The sequence below is a fragment of the Oryctolagus cuniculus genome, chromosome 1 (assembly GCF_964237555.1).
Source record: "Oryctolagus cuniculus chromosome 1, mOryCun1.1, whole genome shotgun sequence".
NCBI lineage: Eukaryota > Metazoa > Chordata > Mammalia > Lagomorpha > Leporidae > Oryctolagus > Oryctolagus cuniculus.
In genome coordinates, this window is record NC_091432.1 from 136191530 (window position 1) to 136206523 (window position 14994).

At 46.1% G+C, this 14994-nt stretch overlaps 1 long non-coding RNA gene across 1 annotated transcript in view; it reads right to left on the reverse strand.

The window, feature by feature from the left end:
* LOC138843843 (uncharacterized) overlaps positions 1-4891 on the reverse strand; it is a 34230-nt gene extending 29339 nt beyond the window's left edge. The window contains exons 1-3 of the long non-coding RNA XR_011378921.1: positions 4852-4891; positions 4437-4522; positions 2699-2737 (exon numbers count right to left, since the gene is read on the reverse strand). This is a non-coding gene — a long non-coding RNA (uncharacterized lncRNA). The remainder of the gene's footprint in view (positions 1-2698; positions 2738-4436; positions 4523-4851) is intronic.
* Between the last annotated feature and the right edge of the window lie 10103 nt (positions 4892-14994).

Below are 14994 nucleotides of genomic sequence, written 5' to 3' on the forward strand. Positions count from 1 at the left end.
AGACATTATCCGTATTAATAAAATAAAATGAAAATTTGAAAACAGCAACATTCAGAGGTTTAAAAACAGATTCTGAAATTAAAACCATGAGAACAGAGGAGAGAAATGTCAGTAGACAGCTTTGGGGATAAAATTTTTAAAAAATATTTGTTTTTTATTTATATACTTATTTGTATATAAACAATATCTATATAATGATTTTTTATATACTTATTTGAAAGGCAAGGTGACTGAGAGATCTTTCACCCATCGGTTCTCTTCCTAATTGGCTGTAACAACCAGGGCTGGGCCAGGCAGAAGCCAGGATCCAGGGACTCCATCCGGGTCTCCCAGGTGGGCAAAAGGGACTCAGGTACTTGAGCTATCGTTTATTGCTTCTCAGGTGTGTCAGCAGGAAACTGGATCAGAAGTGGAGCAACCAGGACTCTAACCAGTGCCCCAGTATGGGATGCAGGCCTCCCAAGTGGCAAGTTAACTTGCTGCATGGTACTGTGCCTCCCCCTATACTTTTTTTTTAATTAATAGACTCCCCTAAGTGCCCAACCCATTGGATGAAAATAAACCCACACCAAGGTATATCATTGGGAAATCATAAAGCAGTAAGATCAACAAGAAGAGCTTAAGAGTTCTGAGAGGAAGCAGAAGACAAGGGATTTGTGATCAGGATGGTTTGGTGTTTTCAGGAACACTGGAAGCTCACAGATAACCAAAAAATCTCTTCAAAGTGCTGACAAAAGTGCATGGGCAGTCAGTGGCTGCGATGCTTTGATTAATGATACCCAGCGTGAGAATGCCTTGTGACTGGGTGGCTAGCATACAGTGATGTGACAACAAAGCACAGGCGCACACAGGTAATAGTGCCAGCCCTTGGTATCCATGGCTTCCACAGCTGTGAAGTCAATCAGCTGTTGGTCAAAAGTATTTTTAAAAGATTGTGCCTGCAGTGAGTGTGCACAGACCTCTTTCTTGTCATTGCTCTCTAAACAACACAGTGCAACAACTATTTACGCAGCATGTGCACTGCGTGAGGTGGTGTGGGCGAGCTAGAGAAGATTTAAAGTACAAGGGAGGGAGCCCGCACTGCAGTGTAGCAGATAGAGCTGCCACCTGCAGTGCTGGCATCCCATATGGGCGCCAGTTCAAGTCTCAGCTGTTCCACTTCTGATCCAGCTCTCTGCTAGGGCCTGGGAAAGCAGTAGAAGATGGCCCAAGTCCTTGGGCCCCTGCACCCATGTGGGAGACCCGGAAGAAGCTCCTGGCTCCTCGCTTCAGATCAGCCCAGTTCCAGCCATTGAAGCCAACTGGGGAGTGAACCAGTGGATGGAGACCTCTCTCTCTCTCTCTCTCTCTCTCTCTCTCTCTCTCTCTCTTTCTCTGCCTTTCCTTCTCTCTCTGTGTAACTCTGACTTTCAAATAAATAAATAAATCCTAAAAAAAATACAAGGGAGCATTTCCATGGGTCCTGTGCAAAGATTACCCCATGTTCCAGAAGAGTCGTGACTATCTGTGGACTCCAATAGCCACAGGGCACCATGGAACCAACCCACCAAAGACACAAGGGTGACTGCACTATACATGTGTGTGCGCGTGTGTGTGAGGGGGTGTCTCTGGAATGATATACAAGAACCAGGTGACACTTGTTGCTTCTGAAGAGAAGTTTAATGTCAAGAGAAAAGCAATGTGAGGTGGACTTCATTCACATTACCTGCAATGAGTTCCTTTAAGAGATTTACTGTATGTGTGTTACCTCTTTATAAACATCATAACGGAAGATGCATTTTCTTGAAGGTCATATATATACACACAGATACATGAATATATGTAAAATAGTGCATATGTGTGTGTATACTATTAACCAAATAATTCTTCCTTCTAGAAAGCTATCCGATAGTCTGTGGAAAGTGATTTTTGTAAGATTATATTCAATATAGTATATTTTAAGATTTTATTTATTTATTTGACTGGTAGAGTTACAGACAGTGAGAGAGAGAGACAGAGAGAAAGGTCTTCCTTCTGTTGGTTCACTCCCCAAATGGCCGCTACGGCCAGAGCTGTTCCAATCCGAAGCCAGGAGCCAGGTGCTTCCTTTTGGGTCTTCCATGCAGGTGCAGGGGCCCAAGCACCTGGGCCATCTTCCACTGCTATAGCCATAGCAGAGAGGTGGGACTGGGAGAGGAGAAACTGGGACTAGAACTGGGGCCCATATGGGATACCAGCGTCGCAGGCGGGGGATTAACCTAGTGCACCACGGTGCCGGCCCCTCATTATAGTATTGATTGAGAGAGCGAAAGACTGCGAGCGACCTAAATATCCATCAAAATAAATTCCGTGGCATAAATTGTGGACCACCCTACAATGAAATACCCTGTCATCATATAAACAACAAATCAAGGGGTTCATTAAGTACTGATAAGGAATAAAGTCTAAGATATATGGATAGGTGGAAAAGGTAAAGGGGTGAAAAACATATATGGTGTGCCACGACTTGTGTGTAAAAAGGAAGAACGTGCAGCAGTCCCCAATACCCAAGATGAATATTTGCCGAAACCCCCAATGCATACCTGAAAACTCGGATTGCATTGAACACTCTATATGCTATTTTTTTCCTACCCATACCTGCCTGTGGTGATGTTTAATTTATAAATTGGGCACAGTAAGAGATGAGCCGCACCCACTAATAACAAAACAGGGTACTTACAACACCTGTGATAAGTTGCGTCCACAGGATCTGTCTTTGCTGAAAGAGTAAGGACAAAGATGAGTATTTTCAGACCGTGGTTGGCCACGGCAATTGAACCCATAACAAGGGAAACCAGGGATAAGGGGGCACTGCTGGTTTTGCACTGTTCTACTTGGGTACGATGGCTCTGGGTTGCAACTTCAGCTTCTGTCTTCCATCGTCATTGTGTGAAATTGTCTTACACACCGATTTGTTGATTTATTTGTTTCCTGCTTCCTCCACTAGACCATAGGCACTGCAGGCACCTTACATCAGGAGTCAAATCGAATCTGATCCATTCACACCTGTGGCCTCCATGCACCAGTGTCTATCACATAGCTGACGCTCAATAAAATGTTGCAGAGTGTCCTTGGAACAAGGAGAACCCTATTTCTCCCACCAAGATGTGGCTCCTTGGGCGAGGAGGGGGGATGCAGGAAAGAACTGAGCTCACCAAACTTCCAAAGATATTCTGACTTCAAGACTAAAAAACAGGGTAAACACGGAGTCATTTAAAAAAAAAAAAAACCTGCTAATGGAATACCAAAGAATGTAAAATGTCAACCTTCACCTATTGGTAATTGTTACAGCGTATTCTGTCTCTGACTGAATGTTCCACAAACAAGCAATTAAGGTAATTTTCATTGTGGGAGGCATTTGAAGAAGCCAAAGCTACAGCATGTTTCAAACAGCTGGGGAACAGCAGAGAAACTGGAGGAAAACACACATGCGCGGGCACACACACACACAACATCCTGTGAGCTTGCGTTTTCGTGGAATTTAAAAATAAATGTCAGGAGATGGAACACGGTATTTGTGAGGCACCAAATTAGATTCTGGGCTGCTGTGATTGCTCTGGGCTGTGTGGGCTCTGCCTCAGCAGTGACACAGAACAATTCCCTGGGGACACTTGTTGGCTTGTCTACGTAGCCAAGATCCAAATTCACTGATCGTAATAGAAAGATAACTTCCCAAGTGTTTATAATCTGTTCTATTCTTCAATCTATATTTAAACGTTGAAAATAGTCTCACAGAATTCTTCACAATAAGACTGAAAAATGTTTCCAGTTCTTCAAACTCTGCTGGGGGTCAGGGTAACACACGTACTATACCCACATGGGCATTCATAGAATGTTCTCCTTGCCTCTTGCTCATGTGTAAACCCAGCTGTGGCTGAGCCCTGGTGTCCCCTTATTTGGAGTTATCTGATGTTGCACTGGGCAGGTGTAACAGCCTCCCCAAAGCATCCATCTGATCCACCCACTGAAAGACCATCATCACTGTGAAAGCCATCCTTGTCCATTCTATTCAGCTCAAGAAAGGACTGACTTGAAACAAACTTGATCTTGTGGTTTCCGGCAGCCATCACTTCCCATTTCACCTGTTCATCAATTAGCCCAAGCGGAGCAGAGGCTGCCAGTGTGTGTCCCATGATCCCCGGACGCTCCCCTCTCCAAGCTTAAAGCATAAACCAGACATCTACAACTCATTCAAGGCTCTTGTGGGCTAAGACAGCACCACTCAGTCTGGGTCTACACAGGACAGATATACGCGGAGACTTAGTGCCTGGAGAATCAGCCGCCCACCAATGACCGGTGAGCAAAGACCCCACCTCCTCCTCCCTGCGTGAGATGAATGAGGTGTGCCGTCCAGGAGGACTGAGCTCCAGCACCTCTGAGGCTAAGGGCTCAGTAACCCCCCTTTCCTTGATCCTTACCCTCTGGTTTCCTTTCTGCTGTTTCCTGGCCTTTGACTTTGAAAGAATCTGCTTCCTTGTCCCACTGTCCACTTTCGAGGGAACCTCTACTAAGACAAAACACCAGAATACGGCTGAAATAGAACATGAATATTTTCAAATAAATAAAAACTTCTATTAAAATTCCAGTTATCTGTGAGATTTATCATTTCTTCAGGTCACATTTTCTCCTTCTTCTTTTTCTTTGAAAGGCAGAGTGACAGAGGCAGAGAGAAGAAAGATCTTCCATTGGTTGGCTCACTCCCTATGTGGTATGGGCTGGGCCAGGCCAAAAGCTGCACCAAGGACTCCATTCTGTTCTCTCAGATACGTGGGCCATCGTTTGCCACCCAGAGAGCTGGATGGGAAGTGGAGCAGCTAGGACTCGAACCAGTACCTGCATGGGATGTCCACGGGCCAGCAGCGGCTTACCCCACTGAGCCACAATGTCAGGATCCCCCTTCCCCTCCCCCGTCATGTATTCTGATGTTCTGTTGATGTAAGAATGGTCCTTGGCATTGAACAACACCCTCCTGGACTTCAGGAATAATGTTTCCTTACAGAAGTAATTTCCCCCTTTGCTGGTCCTTCAAATACTATTAAACTATCATAGTTCACCTGGAAAGGAAAATTAATAAGATTGAAGCAAAACAGTAGGGTATGGCCCGCGCCGCGGCTCACTAGGCTAATCCTCCACCTTGCGGCGCCGGCACACCGGGTTCTAGTCCCAGTCCGGGCGCCGGATTCTGTCCCGGTTGCCCCTCTTCCAGGCCAGCTCTCTGCTGTGGCCAGGGAGTGCAATGGAGGATGGCCCAAGTGCTTGGGCCCTGCACCCCATGGGAGACCAGGAGGAGTACCTGGCTCTAGCCATCGGATCAGCGCGGTGCGCCAGCCGCAGCAGCCATTGGAGGGTGAACCAACGGAAGGAAGACCTTTCTCTCTGTATCTCTCTCTCACTGTCCACTCTGCCTGTCAAAAAAAAAAAAAAAAAAAAAAAAAAAAAACCAGTAGGGTAAGCTCAAGTGGCTCTGTAAAGAGGCCAAATAGAGGCTGGGAGACAAGAGTCTATGTCTCAACTGGAGTTCTGTTCACATCCTCAGAGCATGCCCAGAGCACTCTGTCACTGCCATTCAATAAAATTTATGACCCTCGTCACAATGATTTTATCATCTTAGAAGCAGAAATATAATAGTCATTCTAAAATGGACTCAGAGTAGCCCCTGAGCCCCCCAAGCCGTGCTTCCGGCTAACATGGTAGTCACATTAGCATATTCTAATTCCTTTACAGTGGAGAGATTGTGAAAAATGGACCCTGGCTTGTAATCAGTGCAAACTGATTTCTAAATTTAATGAGGGGGCTTCAGAAAGTTTATGGGGGAGCTGGTGCTGTGGCATGGTGGGTGAAGCGGCTGCCTGCAGTGTCAGCATCCCACATGGGCACCCGTTCAAGTACTGGCTGCTCCACTTCCAATCCCGCTCTCTGCTGTGGCCTGGGAAAGCAGACTCTGTGTGTGACGAATCTATGACTTGTCCAGAGGAATTCATTCCCTAGCACCTGGCAGCCCTTCCTCGCACCCCAATCATAGCCCAATGGCAAGCCTACATTTCCTCCCATGGCTCTCCCTACAACTGTAGTAGGAATGGCCCACAAACCCGTGAGTGATAGGAAAGTGGATGGGACCTTTCTCTCTGTCTCTCTCTCTCAGTGTCCACTCTGCCTGTCAAAAAAATTTTTTAAAAAAGTGGATGGGAGAGTAAACATCACTATTTTGCTCCTTACTGACTTAACAACTGGCCTTGATACTGTGTAACAGAAGCAAACTTGATTCACAATTTTTGCTCACCATTTCCTTCTAAACTTGCCCATTCGCTACTGTATCTGGAAGAAATGTTGGACCTGAGGCCAGCACTGTGGCATAGTAAGTTAAGGGTCTGCCTGAAGCACCAGCATCTCATATGGGTGCCAGTTCAAGACCCAGCTGCTCCACTTCTGATCCAGCTCTCTGCTATGGCCTGTGAAAGCAGCAGAAGATGGCCCAAGTCCTTGGGCCCTGCGCCCGTGTGGGAGACCCAGAATAAGCTCCTGGCTCCTGGCTTCAGATCAGCCCAGCTCTAGCTGTTGTGGCCATTTGGGGAGTGAACCAGCAGATGGAAGACCTTTCTCTCTCTCTCTTTCTGCTTCTCCCTCTCTGTAACTCTGCCCTTCAAATAAATAAATCTTTAAAAAAAAAAAAAAAAAAAAAAAAAAAAAAAAGGAGGGGGAGGCAGCCGGCGCCTTGGCTCACTTGGCTGATCCTCCACCTGCAGCACTGGCACTCAGCCAGTGACTGAGAAGGGGTCTGAATTCCCTCTGCTGTATGACTGTGGATGCCCTGCACTGTGAATTTGCAGGGTTGGCTCCCAGGAACAGGCCTGGGACCTTTGTTTTCTCCATACAAAGGAGCATGGGCCGAGGACACCCCACTCTCAGTGCTCTGGGTGACTGGTGGTTTCTAATTCCTCCACTCATTCCTCTCCTGATGCCTCCCAGGGGCTCTGCTTCCCTAGGACTGACTTTCTTAACTTTTCTTTCTTCCTTTTTTATTTTTTTAAAGATTTATTTATTTGAAAGGCAGAGTTAGAGAGGCAGAAGCAGAAAGAGAGAGAGAAAGAGGTTTTCCATCTGCTTGTTCACTCCCCAAATGGCCACAACAGATAGAGTTGAGCTGATCCGAAGCCAGGAGCCAGGTGCCTCTTTCTGGTCTCCCAGGTGGGTGCAGGCACCCAAGCACTTGGGCCATCCTCCACTGAGGGCCACAGCAGAGAGCTGGACTGGAAGAGGAACAACCAGGATGAGAACCTGGCACCCATATGGGATGTTGGCGCTGCAGGCGGAGGATTAACCAAGTGAGCCATGGAAATTAGTAATATTTGTACAATGCTTAGAAGAGGATGCCTGAGGATTACTGATGATAGCCGAAGTATTTCATCTGATGCATTCTTTTCTTTTTAAGACAGGAATGTTTTTCAATGAAGAAGAGAAAATTTATGTGAGAGGACTACCCAGTATCTGAGAACCAATGCATGGAAGAAGAACTAGACTTTTTCAGCAAGGCTTGGGCTGACATACCACCAGGGGATGTTGGATGGAGGACAAGAGAGTTCCAGCTGGACTCTTACCCTGGCCAGCTGTGGGATGGTGGATAAGACATTTTACTTATCACATCTGCAAGATGAGGAGGTAAACAATGCCAGTGTTTTCTAAGCTTCTAAAATTATCCACAACAAGATAGAAATTTTGCATTGCAGTCCAACATATACACATGTGTGTCACAGAGGGTGTTTAGCAAACTTTATACAACAGAGGTTCTCCTCAGCAAGACTGTGCACCCTAGTGTTCGACTTGCTTTTGTGAGAACGCTGGTGGTACTCTATTAAACTGATTTTTATAAGCTACTAATGGTTTCTGCCGTTTGGAAGACACTAGAAGATGACATTGAGCCAGCCCTTTCCAGTTCTGACATTCAATACTTCTGCGAACAATAATTGGATCATCAGAAGTTTCAGGGAAATCCATTTCAGTCCAATACAGAAGAGGCTTTTCAAATAACCAGGGATGTCCACAGAGCTCATGGGCCTTGTGCCAGGGGACGTGCTCACATCTCTGCAACAGGGGGCAGACAGGGAGTGCACACTGGGTTGGCTGAAGCAGATTCAAGCTTCAGGCAGTGGGTCTACTCATTTTCGAGATCTCTCCCAGCTGAGCATAAATGGTTCTACAATTATCATGAGTGTTTACTGCAAATAAAAGCTAACAGCTAGGATAGACAAATATTTACAAATAAGGCAGAGTTTTTACCATTATCTGTCCTTTCTGAAGAGTTTGGAGCAAGTACAAAGGATTAGCAAAGACTCGTTGGAGGATCTGAGAAACAGAAGGGTTCTATTGCTCATCTCTCATCTGATGAGATCTATTCCAGATTTTGCTTAAAAAAACTTTGTTTTTAATGTCAGATCCAGTCTGATTTTATTTTTTTACAACTTTGAAAAAACCTTATTGGAACTACTAAAGCTACTCACTAGTTCAGAAATTAGGATAGTTCTGGAGTATATCACATTTTAAAAAGTAAGATTTATGAAAAGATTACCTTCTTGCTGAAAATGCATTTGATTAGGTACAATGGCGCAAGATGCCTAGGACCAGGAAGGGAACAGGCAAAACAATTTCAAATTTCAAAACAAATTAGGCCGGCGCCGCGGCTCACTAGGCTAATCCTCCGCCTTGCGGCGCCGGCACACTGGGTTCTAGTCCCAGTCGGGGCGCCGGATTCTGTCCCCGTTGCCCCTCTTCCAGGCCAGCTCTCTGCTGTGGCCAGGGAGTGCAGTGGAGGATGGCCCAAGTCCTTGGGCCCTGCACCCCATGGGAGACCAGGAGAAGCACCTGGCTCCTGGCTTCGGATCAGCGCGGAGCGCTGGCTGCAGCGGCCAATGGGGGGTGAACCAATGGCAAAGGAAGACCTTTCTCTCTGTCTCTCTCTCACTGTCCACTCTGCCTGTTAAAAAATAAAAAAAAAATAAAATGAGAAGTCAGGTGATCCCAACACCCTTAGTCCAACACTCTGAGATACACCCACGCCCTTGCAAGGCTTGTAGAATTCTCTATATTGAACCCTCTTCCTTCTGGTCATGATTTTACAACTACCCCAAACTAAACTCTATCTAACTGAACCAAAACATTAAATTTTCATCAGATCCGCTAAAACTGCTTGTCTCGACAATGCATTTAATTTGTGAATTTTCCTACTGAAAACATCTTGGTGTGATGGAAAGCTAGTTTATAGCGAGTCTGGTAGGTTTCAATATTTCCATTCCTCCTCAGATGCTTAGAGTGGTTCATGACTCCCTCCCCGTCTAAGCATTTCCAAAAGGAGCAGTAACCTCTGCTGACACTTTGTTCAGCATTTCCTTCCTTAATGCTGCCAGGACACAAGGAGGACTGGCTCTGGGGGCTCCAAGGGCTTTCAGGAGAGAAAACACACAGACCTGGAGACCATGGGCACAGCCCTCCGTAGGGTGGTGTAGCTGGAACGGCAAACCCTGAGATGCGGTGTGTCAGTTATCTGTTGTTGCATAACAAATCATCCTCAGATGTAATGGATTCAAAGAGTAGCCACTTATTTAGCACAGGGGTCTGGGGCTTTACTGGGTGACTCTGCTGATCCAGGTTAGATAGGCTGACCTTGACCCTGAAGTCATTCACATAGCTGACCGTGGACTGGCCTCGGCTGACTTTGACATGGAGAGCTCAACTGTGCTCCACGTGTATCTCACCCTTCTGCAGGCCGCCTGGGTTTGCTCATATGGCACATGCAGGACCCAAGGCAGCTGCTGGAGAGAGCCGGGCCCTTGAGATGCCTAGGAGATAGGACACAGACCCAAGCTAAGCAGATGCTGCACACCACCTACCTTCCCCCTTTCTGCCTCTCATGTACCTCTCTGTGATCGTTTGCTACAGCTACCATAACAAGTTACCACAATTGTGATGGCTTCTAAGAGAAACGGGATCCCCTACGTCCATGCAGAAGTCCAGCCAGTATGACTTGGCTACAAACCAAGCACCAATAGAGCTGCACTGCCCTCTGTGCTCCAGAGAAAAACCCATCCCTGTCTTTTCCTTGGCTTGCGGCCACAGCACCCAGTCTCTGCTCCCACAGACACATTGTCCTCTCTGAGTTCCTCTTCCAAAGAGATTCAGGATTGCGTGCAGAGCCCACCCAAATAACCCAGATTAACCCCACCTCAAGACCCTTCAGTTAACCACACCTGCTAAGGCACACTGTCCCGTGTTAGGTGACACCCACAGGGTCCAGGGATTAGACCGTGGACCTTTTTGGGGATGTCATTTGCTCAGCGTTTTCCCCTGTTCACTGCCCTGGGAATTCTGATAGTTAGCACACAGACGGAAGAATGTCCAGTTGTGCGTGATCCTTCCTTTTATTTAAAAGAACAACAATCCCTCTTTCCAACTCAAAGAAGAGCCTAGATAGTCTCTTGGAAAATAATAGCAGGGAGTGGGTGTTTAGCACAGTGGTTAAGATCCTACTTGGGACATCTTCATTCTACGTTGAAGTTCCTGGATTCTAATCCCAGATCTGTCTCCAATTCCAGCTTTAGGCTAATATGAACCCTAGGAAGGAGGAAGGAATGGCCCAAGTAGTTGGGTCTCTGCCACCCACAGGGGAGACTTGGAATTGGCTCCTGGGTCCTGGTTGCAGCCTGGCCTAGGACAAGTTGTTGCAGGCATTTAGGGGAGTGAACCAGCAGATGGGAGATCTTTCTCTGTCTCTGTCTCTCTGATCCTCAAACAAAGAAACTTTTAATAACAGCAGCCAGTAAATGTTTGCTTACTCAACAATACAAGTGTCATGAGGTTATTTTCTTTTTCTTTCTTCAAATGAATATTTTTAGGGAAACTAAGGCCCCTGACTTAGCAGCCCTGGTGACAGGGAAGTGACTGTCCCCATTACACTGGGGACCAAGGCTCCAGCACATGAGGCGTTGAGGAACAAGCCATGCTCCAACCACAGCATGGAGAGTATAGAAACTGCTCCGCGTAGTAATATGACCAGGGTCACACCACACAGGAATCATAGCAGGGGTGGATTCCACATTCCAACTGATCCCTTTGTCCGAGACTAGAATTCCCATTTCTTTCTCTCCCTTGCCAAACTCCTACCCATAAAAAAGTTAACACTTCAGTGCAGAGAATCACTGTAAATCTACACGAGAAAACAACATACAAGAAGAGAGAATGTTGTGGGAAGACAGAAGGCTTCTTCCTGCACACCTGAGAGAGAGGAATGGGCCAGAATTGTGGAACAGATGGGAGGGAGAATGCCAAGACACACTGCATACGGGAAAAGAGATCGAGAGAGTGCATCCTGACACTCAGAGACAGAAGCCGAAATAAGTGAGTGGACCAGACTTTAACAGGGAATCTAACAAATGACGCTGAGTGATCATGAGAGCCTGTAACACAGGAGATGACCACTGGGCCCTGATGACCTCTGTTAGCAACAGGAAGAGCCAACGGTGATCCCACTCCTGTTGTGACCTCCAGAGCCAGGGGCTGTTTTCCATTGACAATAAAGTATAAAAATGCTATAGTGTGATGGGTCTGGTTCATGGCCATATACGGTTTCAAGGGCACCTGCATAAGAATTCCTTGCCTCCCCCTAAAAAGCCACCCCATCCTTCCACTGTATTTAGAAGTTCATATTATAGCAGAAGGCAATTCTAGAGGAAACCTTGGGGTTTCTACTTCAGAGAGTCCAAATATTTTCATGAGGACACATGTTGAGAGAAGGAGGAACACAGAACACGGTACCAGGAACACAGAATTTAATGTGGTAGAGTAAATTGGGAATGTTTGCACTCCATCATGATTTGAGGGCCCTTTTCTCCTTGTCAAGCACAAAACACCAAATGTCTATGGACATAATAAATGAGTGAGATTTATGTCTGTGCTTTTCAAGAAAGACTGACCACCAGTCACTCAATGACCAGAGCCTACCTTGTGCTGGGTGAGGCCAGGGAATGGCTGAAAGATGAACATAAGGGAACATAAGATGAACATAAGGGAAGCTGTGGGATGGGAGGAGAGGCTTAATTCTACCCCCACAGGCCTTTCTTCGGGTAACCTGGCCCATCCGCTGCAGCCAGCATCTCCACACTCACCTGCTGGACTTTATTGCCCACTTTGAGTGATGCACAGAGGGAGGAGGGTGTTTCAAGAGCCAGAGAGTCCCATGGAGCCATTCTCCCCATGAAGTTAGGACTGCCCACCACACAGAAGTCTGGCCTGATTTTGTGTGAAGAATGCCCTAGTGGTCTAACTTCATTCAGGTTCAGAGCAGTAAAATACAATTTTTTAAAAAATGCATCAGGCACCATTTAGCCTAGCAGTTAAGATGCCCAAGGGCCCTCAGCAGAAAAACTTGGGTTTGCCTCCCACCCCTATCTCTGGCTCCTGATGCCAGCCCCCTGCCAACGCAGACCCTAGGAGGCAACAGTGATGGCTCAAGTACTTGGATTCCTACCACCTACGTGGGAGACCCAGGTTGGATTCCTGGCCCTTGGCTTTAACCATAGTTCAGTCCTGGTCATTGTGGATGCTTGAGAAATAAGCCAGCATTGGGGAACTTCCTCTCTCTCTCTCTCTCTCTCTCTCTCTCTCTCTCTCTCTTTCACATACACACACACTCTCTCAAATCACTAAAATTTTAAAAGGAAAAAAGACAAATTTATAGACCTTGGTTAGCAGGAGTTCTGAGGGTCAGGTTTTTGCTTTTGATTTCTCTTTATTTTTTTTCTTGTCTTAAAAAGGCAATTTGGATTAGGTCTTAAATGTAATGAGTTAAAAGCATAGCATGGCTCAATGGCCCAGCAGGAACATGTGGCCTGCTCCACAGGGTGGCTGAGGACAGTTGAATAACAGGTCTATTTTCAGAGGGGTATGTGGGGTTAACAGAAGCCTCACAAAGTAGCAAAGCCTCCTGGGAAAGGAGGCATAGCCACTTCCAGACTCACTGGAGCCAGCAATTTCAAAGCGCAGTCCCTGGACCAGCAGCGTGGACTCCCCTAGAACTAGGTAGACAAAGATGCAGGCAAATGAACTCAGGGCGGTGGTACACATGTTTTTGCATTTGTACTGTGCAAAGCGTTTAACAGCTTTAACTATCAAGAGTGAAAGAATAAGTTGCATTTAACAGAATATTGACAGCATGTTTAACAGTGTAGTGTTTTCAAAGAAAAAATTGAGTAAAGCCTATTCTCTATTCTAAAATAACTTATTCCTACTTTTGATGATGATGATGATGGTGATGATGATGATGATGATGATGATGATAGATAGATAGATAGATAGAGATAGCAATAGATAGATATAGAATTTGAGAATCAGAAAAACATGGAAATGTCCCAAGTCAAATATCCATTCCTCCTGAAAGATCAGCTCTAAAGCATCAAGAAAATAAATGTCCTTTTTTACTTTTTGGCTACAGATTCCTGATGAGGAGGGGTGAGTATCTGACCTAGCAGGTAAGACATTGGTAAAAAAGCCCATGTCCTGCACCAGATTTGATATCAGCCTTTGGATTCTTTATTGCAGACCTTGGGAAGCCGCTGGCAATGGCTCAAGTAGTTGGGTCCCTGCCAGCCACATGGAAGACCTAGAATGAGTTCTCAGCTCCCCGCTTCAGCCTTGGCCCAGCCTTAGCCATTGCAGACATTTATGGTGTGAACCAGTAGATGGGAGTGCCCCCGTGCCCCTGATTTCTCTGCCTCTCAAATAGCTGTTTTTTTAAAAAAATTATTCCACTGGGCCAGCACTGTGGCACAACATGTTAAGACACCACCTGCAGGCCGGCGCCATGGCTCACTAGGCTAATCCTCCGCCTTGCGGCACCAGCACACCAGGTTCTAGTCCCGGTCGGGGCGCCGGATTCTGTCCTGGTTGCCCCTCTTCCAGGCCAGCTCTCTGCTGTGGCCCGGGAGTGCAGTGGAGGATGGCCCAAGTGCTTGGGCCCTGCACCCCATGGGAGACCAGGAGAAGCACCTGGCTCCTGCCATCGGATCAGCGCGGCACGGCGGCCGCAGCGCGCCGGCCGTGGCGGCCATTGAAGGGTGAACCAACAGCAAAGGAAGACCTTTCTCTCTGTCTCTCTCTCTCACTGTCCACTCTGCCTGTCAAAAAATAAAATAAAAAAAAAAGACACCACCTGCAATGCCAGATTCCATATCAGAGCGCTGATTCAAGTCCAGCTCTACTTCCAGTGCTCCTGCCTGCTAAAGCACCTGGTAAAGCAGAGGAAGATGGCCCAAGTCCTTGGACTCCTGCACCCACCTGGGAGACCTAGATGGAGTTCCTGGCTCCTGGCTTCAACTTGGCCTACCCCCAAACATCACAGTCATTTGGCAAGTAAATCAATTACCAAATAAAAGTGAATTCAATGATCATGTCTGACCACTGAAAACAAAGGTGCCGTTTTATTTTCCCCCAAGAAGTAAAGGCTTAGGGAAAACAGGCTCTCTCTTTTCCTTCCTACTTCCAAACAATTTTCCACATTACTAACCTCCTCCTTGTGTATAATACTATTTAAAATAGTTTAATAGATACTAGAAAAGCAAATTAGTTTTCTTCAAATTGTTCTTTAGGTTAAAGAACATCTCAATAAAAATCCCAATTGAAGATATTTTGATGGAACTCAACTTGTTAAAGAATTTAGATAGAAATTCAGAAATTCAATACATGAACTTGCTTCATTTTATGGACCATCAGCAGAATTTCATGCCCAACTATAAACATACCTGAGGAACAGTGTCCTGAGTCATATTTTTTCTGACAAATAATTAAGTTGCTGCCACCCTGGTTGAAGACAGACACTTAGTCTGAATAATTGTTTATGTCAACCTGAGCACAATACATGATAATCAGTGTCATGGAAGAAAAATACCTTTCTTTCTTCAATAACTATAATCAATGATGACTCTGCTGACTTTT